Genomic DNA, 7,234 nt, shown 5'->3' with positions numbered 1-7,234 from the left:
TTCCCACTCCCACAAGCGTAGGCCACAAACAACCAAAAGAACTCAGTGGCGGATTTGCAATTTTGACAGAAGTTGCTAGTTATTGGTGCTAGCTTCCCATCCCCATTCCCACTGAACGTCCCCAATCTTTTTCAGGGTGTGGTTATGGTTATGTACCGGGCTACCGGGTCGAGATGAGCTCGGACGAGGTGAGATAGGATATTGTTTCTACAGTTTTGCATTGGAGTGGTAACTTAGTTTAAATAAACTGTCTTTAGTTTTTAATACCTAAAATTAAAACACAAATTTCTTTAATTCTTTAAAATGTTTGGAAAATTAATCGCAATTTCGCAATATGGCTGACAAGAGAAAAAAAAGCCGGTGACGTGTTTTGCTCTGCGCATGCGCTGACATCACGTGTGACTGGATATCTAGGTAACTTAGGCAAGGATAGCGTGGGAGTGTTGGGTATTTTTTCTAACCCTCTGTCCCGGGGTGGTTATTTTTAAAATTTATTTTACATTTTTTTTTGCATTGTAGGTAATTCGCTTGTTTGTAATATCTAATATAAATATGAAAAGTAGAATATAAACGTGCAAACTCGAGATAAAAAGTAAAAAATTAATTCAGATTGTATTTTTTTTTTTTAAGAGGCTTGACAGAGGGATCTGTAACTGCTATGGTCTTATCGTCCCGAAATCGAAGAGAGAAGGAAGACAGGATAGGAGAAAGCCAGCCGTTCCGAGAACGAACATTATTATCCCATCAGGATAAAATCCGCCCCGGTCGGGAATCGAACCCGCGGCCTAGCGCTAACAAAGCAGACGCACTACCAACTAAGCTAACTATAACTAGGCTGGCAATTCAGATTGTACAAGTTGCGGAAAAAAAAATCAAAATTTCGAATTTCTCGCCAACTGAAAGCCAGCCGTTCCGAGAACGAACATTATCCCATCAGGATAAAATCCGCCCCGGGCGGGAATCGAACCCGCGGCCTAGCGCTAACAAAGCAGACGCACTACCAACTAAGCTAACTATAACTATAGGCTGGCAATTCAGATTGTACAAGTTGCGGAAAAAAAAATCAAAATTTCGAATTTCTCGCCAACTGTACACGCTCATGAAGGCTGTGTTAAGTTACCACATCATTTTCCACACGCCAAGAAAGGACGGGAATGGCCTATCTCAACCTGGTACATAACCACACCCTCAGAACCCATGCGCATGGCGAGTTTTCAAAACCCAACTCACTTGTGAATGGAGCGGGGATTTTTTCTATTTCCCACGGGAAAATGAAGGGAAATTTTGTTTTTCCCCCCGTCCGGCCTAGTGATTAATACCTATACTCTATAGACCTATAGATAGAGTCTATAGTTAGCACTTAGCTGTGGGTTGACGGGCCTGCCTTCTAAACCTGTAAGCGCTAGGTCGCGGGTTCGATTCCCGCCCGGGGCGGAATTTATCCTAAAATACATATAATTATAAAGTTTGCCCGGCTGGCTTTCTCCTATCCTGTCTTCCTTCTCTCTTCCATTTCGCGACATCTCATCTGCAGTTACAGTTCCTACTATCAAATCTCTTGAAAAAAAAAAAAAATCATTAGATAAGTAGGTAACTATAACTATGTACTGACTACTCTCAATACCTACTGATGTCATCTTCTTCTTCCCCTATGTCTATTCCCTTGTATTTACATGGAATCCCTTGATAATTTAGGTAAATTGAAAAATTGATTTAGGCATTACAGGACCTTACCTAGGGTAGGAAAAAGGTTTTTTATTATATTATATGATATGTCAATCAATCAAAACTCTCAAAAGAATTCAAGATTTAAACAATAGAGTTTGGTTCTTGACTTTTTTAGAAAGAAAAAAAGGCTTTATGAAGATGAGTCATCTATTGGGAGTTGAAAATTGCAGACCAAAAATGAGTCCACTCAGTTCTGGGACCCCAAATTGGAACCTGCAACGTGCATTGACGTTTGGAATTCCTGTACCAAATTTCATTAATATCGGATTTGGCAATTGCAAGTAATAGCAGAACAAACAAACATCTAAACCAAATGCAAAACAGTTAAAAGATAGACCTCACTTTGTTCGGTTGTGTTAAAGAGAATGGTTTTGTTGACCTTTTTTTAAACCAAATGCAAAACAGTTAAAAGATAGACCTCACTTTGTTCGGTTGTGTTAAAGAGAATGGTTGTGTTGACCTTTTTTTTTTTTAAAATAGCATCATTGAATTCCTTGTTGAAAAGTACATCATACTGCATTTAATTACCAGTGTCAGAAAAAAAAAAATCCATTAGTCTCTAAATGTGCATAGGGCCTTAGACTTCACTTTGTGTAGGGCTCCTAAGAGGACCATAATTCCAATTCTATGAGCAATATCACAACCCAGGTCTTCTTCCTTGTCCCTATAGATCAGCCATTCTTAACCTATGGTCCGTGGACCACTAGTGGTCCGTGAGAAGGTTTCAGGTGGTCCGCGAGAGGTGAGTAAGGAAAAAGTCATTGTGTCTCTATTTTATATAACATACCCCCAAGAAAGAAAAAAAAATCTTTCCTCTTTTCATACAACGTGCTCCTCCTAACTCCCATTGTCACATAGCGTGTACAATGTACAATTGATTGCATGTACATACCTACATAATCTCAAGTGGTCCGCGAGATTTTTGGTTTATCAATAGTGGTCCGCCAATTCTAAAAGGTTAAGAACCCCTGCTATAGATACTTGAATCTGTTTACAACATTCTGGTTCTCTTTTTCTAGATGTATAAAGAGAAAAAAACACAAGACTTCACTAGTGACTACTAGGAAATAGAAAAAACGTTTCTCATAAAGGCTACACAAACACAATAGTTACTTCCTAGAAAGTAGAAAGTAAAACAGTTAAAATGAGAAATGAGATGTTGGAAAATCTCAACTTGGAAAATCTTTTGTAACTTCAACTTTGGATTTGGATCGGAAACTTTTTATTTAACTTTTCATAACCTCACAAATGATTGAAATGATAAAAAATTTCCCGTTTCCCCCCAAAGTCAAATGAAAATCCCACGCGAGACGAAAATTCCCTGACAAATGAGCTCCCCATTCACAAGTGAGTTGGGTTTTGAAATCTCGCATGCGCATGCGCAGTCGTCGATGGTTATGTAATATTTACTATTTAACCCGCGGAAATTTGAACTTTTGGTCTGTTTTACTGTTATGTAATGTCACAGTCACACTGTCTGACTGTCACAGTACTAGTAGGTACTCAGAACAGTAAATGTGTTGCGGTTTTTTGTAAAGAAAGAAGAAAAATTGTTGCTCTTGTGTCATCCGGAAAGACTTTTTTGTTTTTTCTCCTTTTGATTTTGTATGAGAGAAGATCAATATAATATAAATCGTCACATGGTAAAGATCTTAACTCTTTATATTTATATCAAACACCTGTTGCCAAAAGGTAGAAATAACTATTGAACCTATTTTTATCCCAGAGGTATCAAATTTCTTTCTGGTTTCCATTCCACTCTAGTGACTCTTAAAGTCTAAATAGATTGTTAATTGTGGCTTTCTAATTTCTTATATAGAAGGTTTCAAGTTTGTACTTTTTTATGCTCAGAAAAGGACTATAGAGTAGGGGTAACATTTTACCTATGTAATTGCACTGTATGGGGCCTGTCTCAAGGTAATTTCAAATGAAACACATAAGTTTTCTGTCATTTTGGTATTGTTTCCATTAGTTATGTAACCCATGTCCATTTTAAAGGTTAGCTAACTACAAGTAAGTATACAAGTTAGATGAGAATTTCAAACTTAATTTTTATTTATATGTCCGTTTGTTTGTTTGTTTCACACTATACTCAGACAGTTTGTCCATTTGCAATACATTTGCCTGAAATGTCCATGACTTTGATTGCCCAATTGATTGAAATTGTAACAATGAAGGACAATATTGCTCTCTCGTGGGAGAACATCACACTCTATGCTCCTCCTAAGGTGTCTGGAGGAAGCATATTCAGCAGGAAGAAGACTTCAGGAAGCTCAAAAGTTAAACTGCTCAATAATGGTAATAAAAAATTAAGTATTATAACAAGTAGGTAATTTCATTAAAAATAAAAGTAAAAACAGAAAAAAAGTAATGGTTTAGTATTACTAAAAAAAAACTGACATTCACAAAAAAAGTGTCCGGCTTTCAGAATCTGATGTTGGGAGGACGTTTATCTTGTGCTGCAGTTTAGTGTAGAGAGGAATCGTGGTTGGTGAAGCTGGATGGTTCTTATAGGCAGTTGATTTAACGCAGGTTCTCATTTCTCCACAGTTTCTATCTCTGAAGTATGTTGTTATTGTTGTTATCTAATGCTTGAGATTGACTATTATGTCATTTTCCTCCTTGCGTCCCAATATTTGGATACTATGTTGTCGTTGTTTGTTAAGTTTGGGCAGACTGCAATGTGATCCGCATTCATATTTTCATTTTGGTTACGGGGTTGAGCGGGTTTCGAACACAATCAAATGTCTTCTGACAGTTTCATTTGTCCATACTCGGTGGGTTTTTGAGTCAGCTATGTGTGATACATTCCTAGGGTGTATCATGCCCATGGTTAATTCACCGGGTATGGAGTTGATATTCAATGGAAAGTTCATACTGGATAAATATTCGCAAGTGGGCAGGTGGGTGTGTCTCAGCTATACCTCTACAACAACAATCGTAATAATATTAATCATGTTGTTGAATTTCATTTCCAGTGTCGGGATTGGCAGTATCTGGATCTCTCACTGCGATTATGGGACCAAGGTATGAAGCATAGCATAGAATTTATTTATCCCGCCTCAGTAGGACTGAAAAGTCTCTTTACCCCAGCAGTCTAAACAAGGTCTCATATATTTGATAGGATAATTGGTTAGGTTAGGTCAGGTTAGGTTAGGTTAAGTTAGGTTAGGTTAGTTTAGGTTAGGTTAGGTTAGGTCAGGTTAGGTTAGGTTAGGTTAGGTTAGGTTAGGTTAGGTCAGGTTAGGTTAGGTTAGGTTAGGTTAAGTTAGGTTAGGTTAGTTTAGGAGACAAAGAAAAATTCCGTTGGTCCTCATTTTTCCTGCTCTATGACTTTGAAACATCACCCAAGTAAGCGCAACTGATCTATTATACTATTTAACCCGCGGAAATTTGAACTTTTTGGTCTGTTACTGTTATGTAATGTCAATGTCACAGTACTAGTACTACTCAGTACGGTACGGTTAAATGTGTTGCGGTTTTTTGTAAAGAAAGAAGAAAAATTGTTGCTCTTGTGTCATCCGGAAAGACTTTTTTGTTTTTTCTCCTTTTGATTTTGTAATTTGTATGAGAGAAGATCAATATAATATAAATCGTCACATGGTAAAGATCTTAACTCTTTATATATCAAACACCTGTTGCCAAAAGGTAGAAATAACTATTGAACCTATTTTTATCCCAGAGGTATCAAATTTCTTTCTGGTTTCCATTCCACTCTAGTGACTCTTAAAGTCTAAATAGATTGTTAATAAATTGTGGCTTTCCAATTTCTTATATAGAAGGTTTCAAGTTTGTACTTTTTTATGCTCAGAAAAGGACTACAGAGTAGGGGTAACATTTTATGTAATTGCACTGTAGGGGGCCCGTCTCAACTTCTCAAGATGAAACACATGAGTTTTCTGTCATTTTGGTATTGTTTCCATTAGTTATGTAACCCATGTCCATTTTAAAGGTTAGCTAACTACAAGTAAGTATACAAGTTAGGTGAGAATTTCAAACTTAATTTTTATTTATATGTCCGTTTGTTTGTTTCACACAATACTGAGACAGTTTGTCCATTTGCAATACATTTGCCTGAAATGTCCATGACTTTGAGACATTTAATCATTGGATTTTCAGAACTTTTGGGAGTTAAAAGGCCCGTTTCTCTGAATAAGGTTAGGTTAGATCTGTACATGGAAAAAGGCAAAGAAAAAGAAGAAGAGCATAAAGAAGAATAATTTCGAAGGCACTCGCGAGAAACCTAAAGAAAAGCACTAACTATTTTAAAGCTAAGAAAATACCGGAAAACTACCCTAATGCCCTAAAAAAGGAAAAAATCCGAGAGCTACATGATACTGATAAACTTTAACGTTGAACGGGTTTTTGATTTTTAGAACATTGGATTTTTAGAACTTTTGGGAGTTAAAAGGACCCTTTCTCTGAATGAGGTTAGGTTAGATCTGTACATGGAAAAAGGCAAAGAAAAAGAAGAAGAGCACAAGGAAGAATAATAGGTACCCCCTCCAAAGTTCAAAGTGTTGGTAGGTTCGTTCTTAACAATTAAGTTTTGACCATTTCAGCTATCAGATTACTCTGAACTTTTTGGCCATCCTTTGCCCAATTGATTGAAATTGTAACAATGAAGGACAATATTGCTCTCTCGTGGGAGAACATCACACTCTATGCTCCTCCTAAGGTGTCCGGAGGAAGCATATTCAGCAGGAAGAAGACTTCAGGAAGCTCGAAAGTTAAACTGCTCAATAATGGTAATAAAAAATTAAGTATTATAACAAGTAGGTAATTCATTATTCATTAAAAATAAAAGTAAAAACAGAAAAAGAAGTAATGGTTTAGTATTACTAAAAAAAAAATCTGACATTCACAAAAAAAAAAAAGTACTGTGGCATTCACAACAACACTCAACACTAAATAAAATCTTACATAGGAACGCAGGTTCTCATTTCTCCACAGTTTCCATCTCTGAAGTATGTTGTTATTGTTGTTATCTAATGCTTGAGATTGACTATTATGTCATTTTTCTCCTTGCGTCCCAATATTTGGATACTATGTTGTTGTTGTTGTTGTTTGTTAAGTTTGGGCAGACTGCAATGTGATCCGCATTCATATTTTCATTTTGGTTACGGGGTTGAGCACATTTCTCCACAGTTTCCATCTCTGAAGTATGTTGTTATTGTTGTTATCTAATGCTTGAGATTGACTATTATGTCATTTTTCTCCTTGTGTCCCAATATTTGGATACTATGTTGTTCTGGCTTTGTACCACAGAATGATATGGCCTTTGAAGGTCTCACTGTGAGGGAACATCTGGAATTTATGGTAAGTAGTTGAAAAAAAAGGTGTTCGATAGAGGGAACTATAACTGCCCCAAGGTCTTTCATCCTGAAAGTGAAGAGAGAAGGAAAACAGGATAGGAGAAAACCAGCTGTTCCATAAACATTATCTGTTAGGATAAAATCCGCCGTGGGCGGGAATCGAACCCGCGGCCTAGCACAAGGCAGACGCG

The 7,234-nt window shown here is 36.9% G+C and overlaps 2 long non-coding RNA genes across 3 annotated transcripts; one reads left to right on the top strand and one right to left on the bottom strand.

The window, feature by feature from the left end:
• Positions 1 to 1,726: 1,726 nt before the first annotated feature.
• On the bottom strand, positions 1,727 to 2,526 carry LOC113471964. The gene is made up of 2 exons (XR_003394461.1): positions 2,147 to 2,526; positions 1,727 to 2,065 (listed from the first exon to the last, which is right to left on the bottom strand). It is a non-coding gene; the product is annotated as an uncharacterized LOC113471964 (long non-coding RNA).
• Positions 2,527 to 5,207: 2,681 nt separating this feature from the next.
• LOC113471965 lies at positions 5,208 to 6,457 on the top strand. 2 transcript variants are annotated; one of them, XR_003394462.1, is made up of 2 exons: positions 5,208 to 5,331; positions 6,291 to 6,457. It is a non-coding gene; the product is annotated as an uncharacterized LOC113471965 (long non-coding RNA). The 2 variants fall into 2 exon arrangements; XR_003394463.1 differs by lacking the exon at positions 5,208 to 5,331 and adding an exon at positions 5,383 to 5,695.
• The last annotated feature ends 777 nt before the right edge of the window (positions 6,458 to 7,234 follow it).

This window comes from Diaphorina citri, unplaced genomic scaffold (assembly GCF_000475195.1).
Source record: "Diaphorina citri unplaced genomic scaffold, Diaci psyllid genome assembly version 1.1 scaffold3414, whole genome shotgun sequence".
Taxonomy (NCBI): domain Eukaryota; kingdom Metazoa; phylum Arthropoda; class Insecta; order Hemiptera; family Psyllidae; genus Diaphorina; species Diaphorina citri.
Note: the sequence above shows the minus strand (reverse complement) of the source record. Positions and strands in the feature narration are given on the sequence as shown.